Source organism: Nicotiana attenuata, unplaced genomic scaffold (genome assembly GCF_001879085.1).
Source record: "Nicotiana attenuata strain UT unplaced genomic scaffold, NIATTr2, whole genome shotgun sequence".
NCBI lineage: Eukaryota > Viridiplantae > Streptophyta > Magnoliopsida > Solanales > Solanaceae > Nicotiana > Nicotiana attenuata.
The window spans coordinates 38,028-49,627 of record NW_017674685.1 but is presented as its reverse complement, the minus strand read 5'-3'; positions in this window follow the sequence as shown (position 1 = coordinate 49,627).

Here is an 11,600-nt window from a genome sequence, read left to right as displayed (position 1 = left end):
ATGCCAGCCCTCAGGTGTCCAAGTTCAGAGGGAGCTCATGGGTCCAAAGGCAAGGCTCACATGAGGGTGGCAGAACTTAAGTCTAGGAAGATAGTGCAAGTGCAGAAACAAAGCTTTAAGAACTAAGGAAGTAAAGAAGAGGGAAAGAGGTGCTGGGAAACAATCAGTAACATTTCAAACAAATTAATAATTTTACACAAAAGGGGGCAGGGGATTAGGAATTCATTGCAAGGGCCTATGTACTTAGGCATAGGTCAATTTAGGGCATGCGCAACAATATGAGTGCTGTCATGCTTGTAAATCAACCAGAGCACACAACATGTAAAGGTGGCATAGAGGATATGATCCTAGGAGGACCAAGTTTGAATCATGCTCAGCAATATTTGATGCTGTCATGCCCCAAACAAACCCTAATTATCAAACACATTGGGGTAGGGATTTAGGGTTCATAATATTCAGAATAGGAGAAAAGAAATTACAGCATGCTAAGTAAAGTACTGAAGCAATAGGTAGACAAGAATGCAAGAACATTAAGTAACCGTGTTGTTGTTGATGCTGAAATCTTAACTAGAACATACCAGTTTAAAGAAGCAAATGCAGTAAATAAAGGTAGCATGACTTTTTGAAATATAGCTTTGGCTTTCAACTAGTTAAACAAGCCACAGTAGAAGCAGTAGAGCAAGAGAGAGTGTTCTTTTTAGTGTAAGTGTGAGTTCAGAACTAAGAATGTTCGTGTGTGTACTAGTGAAAGAGCAAGGTACTTATAGTTTGAAAACAGGTGGCAAAATAAGGCAAAAATCATAGTTTAGCAGTAATTATGGAAACTATGTATTAATTAAAATCACATCAGTGTAAGGACTTCCTTCAATTAAGGAGTTAAATTAAACGGTAACAATGCAAATATTAAATAAGGAAAGAAATCACATAAGGCTGAATATAACCAATAAGGAAATATTTTCAGCATAGTACAAGTACTCAATATGTAATAGAGACTAGGTTCATCAGATCCTAATCAAGGAAATGTCGGTAAGAATCAAGTACCAATGTAACCAAGGTAAGGGAATCAATCATATTGAGTAGAAAAGGTAGGGATCGAAGGTTCAAATTAGACCAAGAAACAGGGAAATCAGTAAGGTGAAACAAGGAAAGAATCAATTACTTAACACGAGTGCAATCAAAATTTCACAAGGAATGATTTGAAATCAGTCCAAAATTGAAGGTCATTTAAAGCGGAATTCAGCATATAAATAAAGTACATAAACATGCGATACGGCAAAGAGAAGCAGCATGCAATAACAATCACATAGTCAGTAGACTGTGAACATGGTAGTCACATAGATCAACTTCATTAACTTAGTAATAGGGTATCAGAAGCATGCAAAGGGTCAAGTAAAGGTCTTTCTGAAAATATATTCGAGTTTCAATGATTGCAAAAGCCAAATCACATAAAGAAACAGATGAAGCAGCTTCAGAAGCCTGAATAGGCCCTAAAGAGATTAGGGTTTTTGAAACAAATCGAATTCAAACATGATGAGCAAGTAAATCACACAATAAATATTCTCAGAACTCGAATGAACCCAAAATTAGGGGTTTTCAACACCAATCGAGTCTGGAGATAAAACGCAAGTAAATCAAACAAATAATAACAAAAATAGATTCAGAAACCTCATAAGAAATTAAGGCCCTTAACATGCAAACTCAAGTAGAAGAATGACATAAGGAAACACAGCAAAACATGTCAAATAACTTAACACAAAACCTAATCGGAAGAAATAAGGGTTTTTAAAGGTAGAGTTTTAAAAGAAACTTTGAGAAAATGTTTAGAAGTTTAGAACAAGCACAGGTCTGAAACAGACCTAAAAGAAATCGGAAGAACCTTAAAGGTTAGGGTTTCAGAAGAACCCCAAATAGTGAGAAAGGCTTTGAAAACCGTCGATCTAAGCAGGAGAGTCCAGAGTCAGACTCGAATAGCCATGGCTGGCCGGAGCAAGGTCAAAGATGACCGGACACATCCATAAAACTGAGATCGACCAAGGTCTGGACCAAGATTTTCCAGGATTTAGCCTTGAAACCATGATAAACGAACACGTAGAAGCCCAGGATTTAGCCTTGAAACCATGATAAACGAACACATAGAAGCCATGGATTTGGGAGGTTTTAAGGTGGTATTTGAGGGTGGCGGCTAGGGTTTGAGAGAGGATTGAGATAGACAGGGGATTTAGAGGCGGCTGGAATGAGGGAATGGGTAGGGTTTGAGGGGTTGTTAGAATTAAAAAAGGCAAGGAGTTATGAGGACAGTTGATCTTTTAGATCAACGACCAAGATTTTATGGGTCTTTGGGTCGGGTGGGCGGATTTAAGATTTGGGTCAGGTGTTTTAATTTGAAATTGGGCTAGGATTGGGGGTTTGATTTGGTTATAATTGAAATACAAATGGGGTTATCATTTAAATAGCCATTTTCCCCGCTTGATTTATAAAAAATAGTAAGATGATTTTTGAAATTAAATTAAAGGTACATAATTGATTAATAGTACATAATTATCAAATTAAAAATACTGGGCTTAATTTTTATAGACATAAACGTAATTAAATCTAAAAGAGGCTAATATTGCAATTATATGCAATTTAGCTTTAAAAATGCTAAATAAATTTGTAAAAATATGTAAAAATTATCTTAGCTACATTTTAGCATAAATATGAGAACCCAACAAATGAATAACCAAAAATGCCAATTATTGGGTTTCTCTGAATAAAATAGGGCAATAAATTGATTTAAAAATCTTTAAAAATTAAAGAAAAATAATAAAACATTTGGACATACTTATATATGCATGCACATGCTATTTTGAAAGTATTTTGCATGTTAAAATATACAGGGAAAAATTGGGTATCAATAAGGACCACCGACAACATCCAACCATATCCTCTGCGCTTTTTCGTCTGAAAGGGGTGGTCGCTCGCCTTGCTCATTCGGTGGCAAGCTCTGAGTGTACTCATCCATTTTAATCTTGTAGCGACCCTTTATTTAGAAGATAGAAAATTATTAAATATATAATATAATAAACATTAATTTCAAGTTATAGTAGTTATTAAACCTACATATGCAGTCACTTCCCGGTCCTCGACCCATCTAGATGCATCTGTCGGTGCCTTCTTCTTCCGGATCTGAGTCTCCATGAAGAACTCATCATGAGTCATCTTCCTCCCATATTTTTTCCCTATAAATATAATAGAATATGTTAACTAAATTAAAATATATAAATATAGTTCGATAAAACTAGATGTAAATATTTTAAGAAATTATCAGTAGTCTCCTCGTAGTCCCCATGCTCCTTGCACCCACATAGTGCAAGGAGCCACCCTTCTCAGATGCTCGAGCTTTCTTTCCTTGTTCACTCTTCTTATAGAATTTTTCGGTGGTCCACTACCTCAGCACATTCTCCCATAAATGCAGTAGAACCCATGAAGGCTTCTTGCTCTTCTTTCTAGCAGAGCTTAAGGAATCAGATAGTCACTTATGGCATTTGAACACAAAATTTGCAAGAATTTCACTATTATGCCGGCCCTCCCAGGCACACTTAGTCTACAAATAGAGTGTGTAACGTTAGATAAAAATATTATTAAAATAATGCTTAAATAGATAAGAATTATATTAAAACCTTAAATTGGTTAAAAATTTGCTGCACGAGCTCTGGTGGGAAGTCACTCCAAGTCGCATAGGGTGCATTATACAACCGACCAAGAGCTTCAGTGATTATCTTGGTAGTCCGATGATTAGGTATGAACCCGCAACATAGAAATTACATTAAATAAACAATAATAGCTATTGTAATTCAGCAAAAATAAAGAAGTAATAAATAAATCTTACCCGTTGCCCTCAGGCCTGATGATCATCCTATGATAACGATCATACCGCACTTCCTATGGATCATCTTCCTCCGACGAATCTGAAGCTTATGCAGAAGGGGAGGCATCTGGCTCAGCACTACTATCCCGAAGGCGAAGTCTAGAAATGCTAGGAGACGAACTCCATGGAGAGGAAGACGGGGTTGCTGATGAAGATCGCTGCGATCCATACCCCTGCAGCGATCTAGACCCCTGCTGTGATCCAGACCACTACTGCAATCCGGCTGGCTAAAATATAGATGGATGCAATCCAGCTGGTGATAAAGCAAATGGAGCATATGACGGGCGTATCACCACACGGCCCTGTGACTGCTGACTCGATGGACCCATGTAACTACATGCAATATCAGTTGGAGGAAGCGGGTGTATAGCCCTATGGCGGAGAATGGTAAGAATACTGCTGGGAGGGCGAATGGTAGGTACTTTGATAAGTAGATGAATGTGGTGGAATACATGTCTTCCTAGAAGATTGCTGTCGGCCATCAGCAGCGGAGGGATGCAAGTGTGGAGTGGAAGGAAGCGAGGGTGTAGCACCATCATCATGATCAATAGGCCTCTTATCCTTCCTAGACCTACCTCGACCCCCACCGGTCATCTGCATAAATTAAAGAAAATATTAGAACTAAGAATATAAATCTATATAAGTTGAGAGCTCTTGAGAAAACTAACATGCTAATCGTCTTCTAAGTATCCTTCCTCGTCTGAAAATTATTCCCCTTCACTTATTTCATTTTCATTAGGTGATTCTTCATCCTCATTGTCTATGATTGTTATTTCCTCCATATCAACTTATTCTAATATGTGTTGAGGATTCTCCAAGTCATTTTCTTATCATCCAACATTTGGTTAACACTTAAGATATCATTTTGGTAAGCAATATCTAGCACATTCTCAACTTTCACCGTTCCAACAGGCTTAGCTTTGATTACAACCAACCAATTAGCCTTATCCCTCCGCAATGGATATGGAGCATAATACACTTGCCTAATTTTTCTACAATTATAGAAGGATCAAGCGATCATACTCCCTCTTTTTATTAAACTCAATTATGTTGTACTGTGAGTGTACATTTATACCTCTTCTAGGTGTTGGGTCAAACCACTTGCATCGGAAAAGTATGATCTTCTTATTTGGCCAACTTGAATATGACAATTCTAGAATCTCTTTGATCACACCATAATAATCAATTTCCCCATCCTGGTTGCCTTCACCACCTTTGACACACACCCCTCTGCTATTACTTTTTTTTTTATACTTGGAGCATTCCTCGGTGTGGAATTTATAACCATTCACACAATACTTAGACATAGTTGTAACCGTAATTGCATGTCACCAAGATATGTCTTTCAAAAATTGATTCACACCGTTGTTTGGATTATTGACCTACATGTATGTTAAATAAATCACAAGTGAGAAAGTATATTCACAAGTGACCAAGTATATATATTCACATGTGAGCAAGTATGTAAGATGAAGTTACACACTCTTTAAACCATGCCTCAAATGTAGAATATACAGCATCATGGCCAAATTGATATGAAACAAAAGAGAAACGGCTACCTAACGGCTAATTCTTAAGCGAGTACATACACGCTCCTTCTTCATGGATCCACTGGACGATGCCCCGCCGGCGCGTCTGGATGGCCATCCCAACCCTAACCTACCAACAAATCAGAAAACTCAACCAGTTGATAGAAAAATCTCTTATGCTAACAAAATTCCCTCTTCCAAACAATTCTCAGAACCCCCAAATCAACATGCAAGAGAATCGGTCATTGCAACTCACACTACTCATAATAGAATGTCGACGGTCCTCTTCAAGGCGTCGGATTACTATAGCATCATGGCTGATGAGTGTAGGCTCACAATTGTGGGAAGATACTTTAAACCTAGGCCTCAAATTGACCGAATTAGGTCAAAATTCAAAGAATTAATCTCCATCAAAGGTTCGGTCAAAATTGGGGTTTATGATAACTTCAATGTCTTCTTGGATTTACCAATGAAGATGACTTCAATTTTGTTTAGATCAAGAGGGTAACTAAAATTGAGGGACAACAAATGTGGCTACAAAAGTGGTCACCGGATTTCAAGTCAGAAGAAGATCTTCCAGTGGCACTGTTATGGGTATTGCTACCAGGTCTCCCCTTTCATATGCATACATTGCAATACGTTAAACAGGTGGTCAGCGTCATTTGAACTCCACTGAAAATGGATCTAGCAACGTGAGGAAAGACTATACCTAGTATGGCTAAGGTACGAATTGAAATCGACCTTCTAAAACAGCAACATGATGCTGTATATGTTGGACAAGTCTATGAGGATGCCCCCCAAAAAGGTTTTGTTCAAAAACTTGAATATGCGGGGGTTCTAAAATACTGTAAACACTGTAGGAAGATTGGGCATGACATGATGAATTGTAGAATTTTGGAAAGGAAACGGGAGCTGGAAAAGAAAGAACAAGAAGCAAAACATGACAAGGAAGGAAGTGTTGAATCTGAGAAAAATGAGGAAAAAACTGTTATTAAAGAAGCTGAAGCAGGGGAAGTTAGGAGACCAAATGTGGAACAAAATTCCCAGAAGAAGCAGGGGCAGGGCATAAAACAGGACAACAAAACTTTGTGCAGTAAAATGATTAGTATTGAAGATCAACCATCGAATGAGAACAGGGTGGAAGGTCAGGAAAAGAGGCAAAGCATCAAAGGAAGAACGACCAAAAAAACTAGGGTTAGAAAAGAAAAGAAAATTCCAAAAAAGAAGTCCAAAGTGACATTTAAACATGTCAAGTATTTTGGTAGCTCCAAAAACAAAGCGATCACTGAAGCTGATATGAAAAACCTTAAAGAAGACAACTTGCAAATGAATATACTGATGGAGACTAATAGAAGTGAGCATAGGATACAAAATGGAGATGAAGGAAGCACTAATGTAACCAAGAATCAAAGTCAAAATGATAATGAAGAAGCAGCCCAAGAATCAAGCAATATTGAGGCCATTAAAACAGACAAGGCTCCTGATTGGCAGAGGTATATCAATGAATCAACTAGTGCCCCGTCAGATATCAAAATTTACCTGGAATCTGCCTAGCAGTCGAACTGACCCCTGAAAAATAGAAAGCCAACATCGAGACAAATTCAACGAGGAAGGAAACACAACAACAATTTGAAGTCATATCCCCCAATAGAGTCACTATAGTGATTCCAGATGATCAGTTACAGATGGAGCAATACAAAGAGAATGGAGAGCAAAAAACCAAAACAAAAAGAAGGAGAAGAAGAAAAAACAAAATACCATTTCACCTCCCCAGGGAGGTATATCAAACTAATATTGCTCCCCTTTTTCATGATAAATGCAATATTTTGGAATATTAGAGGAGTAAACACCAAGAAAGCCATGCCTAGGCTAAAAAAACTTGTCAACATCAACAAAGTGGAATTCATAGCTCTCATGGAACCGTTTGCTAGCATGAACAAGATTGATAAATACATGAGGTTTCTCATGTTTAAGCACTGCATATCCAACACCAATGGACAAAATTGGCTCATGTGGTCAGGTAATTTTCAAACAAGTGTGGTTAGTGTAAATGACCAACAAATCACCATCATAATGCAGAATGGGGTGAATGCTACTAGTATGTTCATCACTATTGTCTATGCTAAATGTAATGCAAATGAAAGAAAAGATCTCTGGTGTAGCTTAAAAGATACTCATATGTTAATTGATGGGCCATGGTGCATTGGAGGAGACTTTAATGCTATTCTTGACCCGGATGAGAAACAAGGGGGTCGTCCTCACAGAATGTATAAAAGTCTTGATTTCAGCTCGTGTATGAACAATTATGAATTTAAGGATTTGGGCTATGTTGGTCCTAAATTCACTTGGTGTAATAACTGGGGGCTAGAAGAAGAACTTGGAAGAGGCTAGATAGAATCTTTGTTAATGACTTATGGTGCCAACTCCTTCAAAATAACATCGTCAAGCATCTTCCGAGAACTGGATTAGACCATAGACCTTTATTGCTTAATTGCTATAACAGGGACAATACTGGTATTAAATATTTCAAATTCCTTGGCTTCTAGACTGAGCAGCCCTCTTTCATGAACCCGTTTGAAGAAGTGTGGGCTACTAACATAAGTGGGAATGCCTTGTGGAAGCTTCAATAAAAACTAAAAAAGCTCACCAAAAGACTTACTCAATGGTCTAAAGAAGAAACTGGCAATGTTTTTGATCGTGTTCATCACTGGGAGGCCAGAATGAGTGACCTTGAGGAGCTATATTTACACAACAATACTGATTTCTCTAGAGAAAAACTAAACAAATGGCAAGTTGAATACATTATATGGATGACCATGCAGGATTCTATTTTGAAACAGGAAGCTAATATCAAGTGTTTTGAAGAAATTGACTCTAACACCAAGTAATTTCGTAGCCTAATCAGAGAAAGGAGAAGAAAACCAACTTCACAAGATCAAAGATCATAAAGACAAATGGGTGGGAGGTGATGATAACATAGCAAAAGCTGCCATTAGACACTTCCACAAGAGATTCAACATTAGTCATCAATTCAGTGATACTGAGATCCTTGAATGCATTCCCAGAAGAATCAATGATAAAGACAATATAACTCTTACTTCCATTTCTAATACTGATGAAATCAGAGATGCTGTCTTTGATATAGGTGCTACTAGTGCAGTAGGACCTGATGGTTTCAACGACACCTTTTTCCAAAAATGCTGGGACATCATCAAAAATAATATTACTGACTTTGTCCAAGAAATTTTCAATGGAAAGAGACTTTCCAAATTTTTCTCACATACCTGTCTAGTTCTACTTCCTAAAGTAGAATCTCCCAATAACTTCTCTGAGCTTAGACCTATAAGTCTAAGCAACTTCACAACCAAGATAATATCCAAAATCCTTTTGAGAATACTTAACTCTATGCTTCACAAGCTCATCTCAGAAAATCAAAGTGGTTTCGTCAAAGGAAGATCCATCACTGAAAAATACTCTACTTGCGCAAGAGATTACTCAGAGTATCAACCATAGGAACTGTGGAGGTAATGTTATTATCAAACTTGATATGGAGAAAGCCTACGATAGAATGTCTTGGAACTTTCTTATATCGGTTTTGAGGAAATATGGGTTCTCCGGGTAATGGATTGACATCATTTGGGGTTTGGTCAACGAAGTCTGGTATTCTATTATCATTAATGGTAATAAAAAAGGTTTCTTTACTTCTTCCCACAGTTTGAAGCATGGGAATCCACTGTCCCCATCCCTGTTTATCATTGGTGCTGAAGTGCTGTCCAAATCCTTGAATAAACATTTTGATTATGAAAACTTCACTCCATTCAGCATGAATAATAGAGGTCCCAACATCAATCACTTAGCATATGCAGACGACATTGTCATATTCTGTGGGGGAAATAAGAAATCCATCAAACTTATCAAGAAACAAATCAAGAGGTATAAAAAGGCATTGGGGCAAAAAGTCAACAATGACAAAAGTTATTTCATTACCTCTCCCAACACCTATGCCTCCAAGATCAATAGAATTAGACAAGCGTTAAGGTTCATGGATAAAAATTTTCCTTTCAATTACTTGGGATGCTCTATCTATCATGAAAGGAAGAACATTGCCACTATTTGAGGGCATGTTGGCTGAAATTGTTAAAAGGCTCGATGGATGGCAAGGTAAGATTCTTTCACCAGGGGAAAAAATTACTTTGATCAAGCTTGTTCTGCATTCACTCCCCACTTATATTCTGTCAGCTATGAACCCCCCAAAGGTACAGTTACTCTCATGGAAAAACACTTTACAAATTTCTTCTGGTGATTTACGAATGGGATAAGCGGATGCCATTGGAGCTCTTGGCACAATTTGTGCCTTCCAAAAGACGAAGGTGGAATTGGAATAAGGAAGATGCAAGATGCGATTGAAAACTTTAGTATTAAAAGATGGTGGAGGTTTAGAACGCAAAACTTTCTATGGGCCACCTTTCTCAAAGCCAAGTATTGTAAGAGATCTCACCTTGTGAGTAAAATCCTTACCTCGGCAGACTCCCATAGTTGGAAAAATCTTTTGAAGACCAGGAGCAAAGTTGAATGCACATTAAATGGAATATTCAAAATGGTTCATCCAGCTTTTGGTGGGATAATTGGACTGGTGAAGGCCCTCTAGCTCACCAGGTTTAAGGTACCAGGAAATCGGCTAAATCAGGTTAAGGAATTTCTTCACAATGGGCAATGGGACATCAACAGGTTAAACCAGGTTCTTCCTTCTCATATTACTGATTGCATTATTAAAATTGATATAGGTAAGGATATGGAAGAAGACTTCCCTATTTGGATCCTTTCAGATGATGGTCTTTTTTCAAACAAGTCATCTTGGAAACTAATTAGATTAAAAAAGCAAAAAAAAAAATGACTTATTAAAGAAAATTTGGCTACTCTATCCCTTTTAAAATGTCTTTCCTAACTTGGAGAGCTATGAAAAGAAAACTGCCTTTTGATGAAATGATTAATAGGTTTGATACTAACATAGCTTCGATATGTGCTTGTTGTAGTGTCCCACAGGTGGAAACTATGCAACATGTGTTTGTGGAAAGTGACGCTGCTATGTTCATATGGAGGGCAATAGGGAGCCCGCTGGGAATTGGACATCAAAAAGCTCTTGTTCCGGCTGTCTTCAAGAATTGGTGGGAAGAAAGAGCAAAAAACAAAGTTCATGGCCTAGTTCTCCAAGTAGCACCAACTGTTATATGTTGGGAGATAGGGAAACAGAGAATCTCCTGTAGATATGGCATGCAAAAGAAATTCCATTTCAACTTCATCAAACACCAAGTTATATGGACCACCAAATCCATAATATCCAAATTAATGCCAAATGGAGAAGTCCAACAACACTGGCCTACCTTATGCTGCAGGATTGAAATATTGAGGCCCGTCCAAATATGGAAGAAAGTTAAATGGAATCCTCCGCTATACGGCAATGTCAAAGTTAACACGGATGGAAGTTACATAAAGGAAAGCAGGAAAACTGGCATTGGAGGGATAATCAGAGATGTGACTGATAACTGTATCATGGCCTTTGCAATACTTGTGATAGCCATAGCATGGCTGAAGCTTTAGCTGCAGAGTTTGGAGGAAAATGATGCAACTATTTAGGTTTCACTAATTTTGCTCTCGAACTAGATTCAACTATCATAGTTAACATGATCAACCAAAGAGGAACCAAGAACATGAAACTGAAGATGGTGGTGGATAGAATTACAAAAGTTGTCCAAAATGCAAATTAATGCAACAGTTCAACACCGTTACAGAGAGGGCAATCAAGTAGCCGTTGCATTAGCTAAAATTGCCTCCACCTCCAGTACAAGGTTGATTTGCCACTCATTCGACCAGTTATCAAAAGAAGCTAAAGGCCCCTCCATCATGGATAAATGGCAAATGCCTAGCATTAGAACAAAATATGATGAGTGCAATTTTTTTGTTAGTTGATTTTGTAAATATTTGTAATGGAAGTAGAGAGGTACATGTATACCTCCTACTGTTTGTTGGGTGATAGAAATCACCATATTGTATTATGTTTTGAGGTAAGGCCAAGCCCCCCTCACTGTTCATTTTTTGAAATACAACACCCTCAGATCTCTGTCCGGGGCACTTTATGTATAAAAAAAGAAGAAGTCACTGAGCGA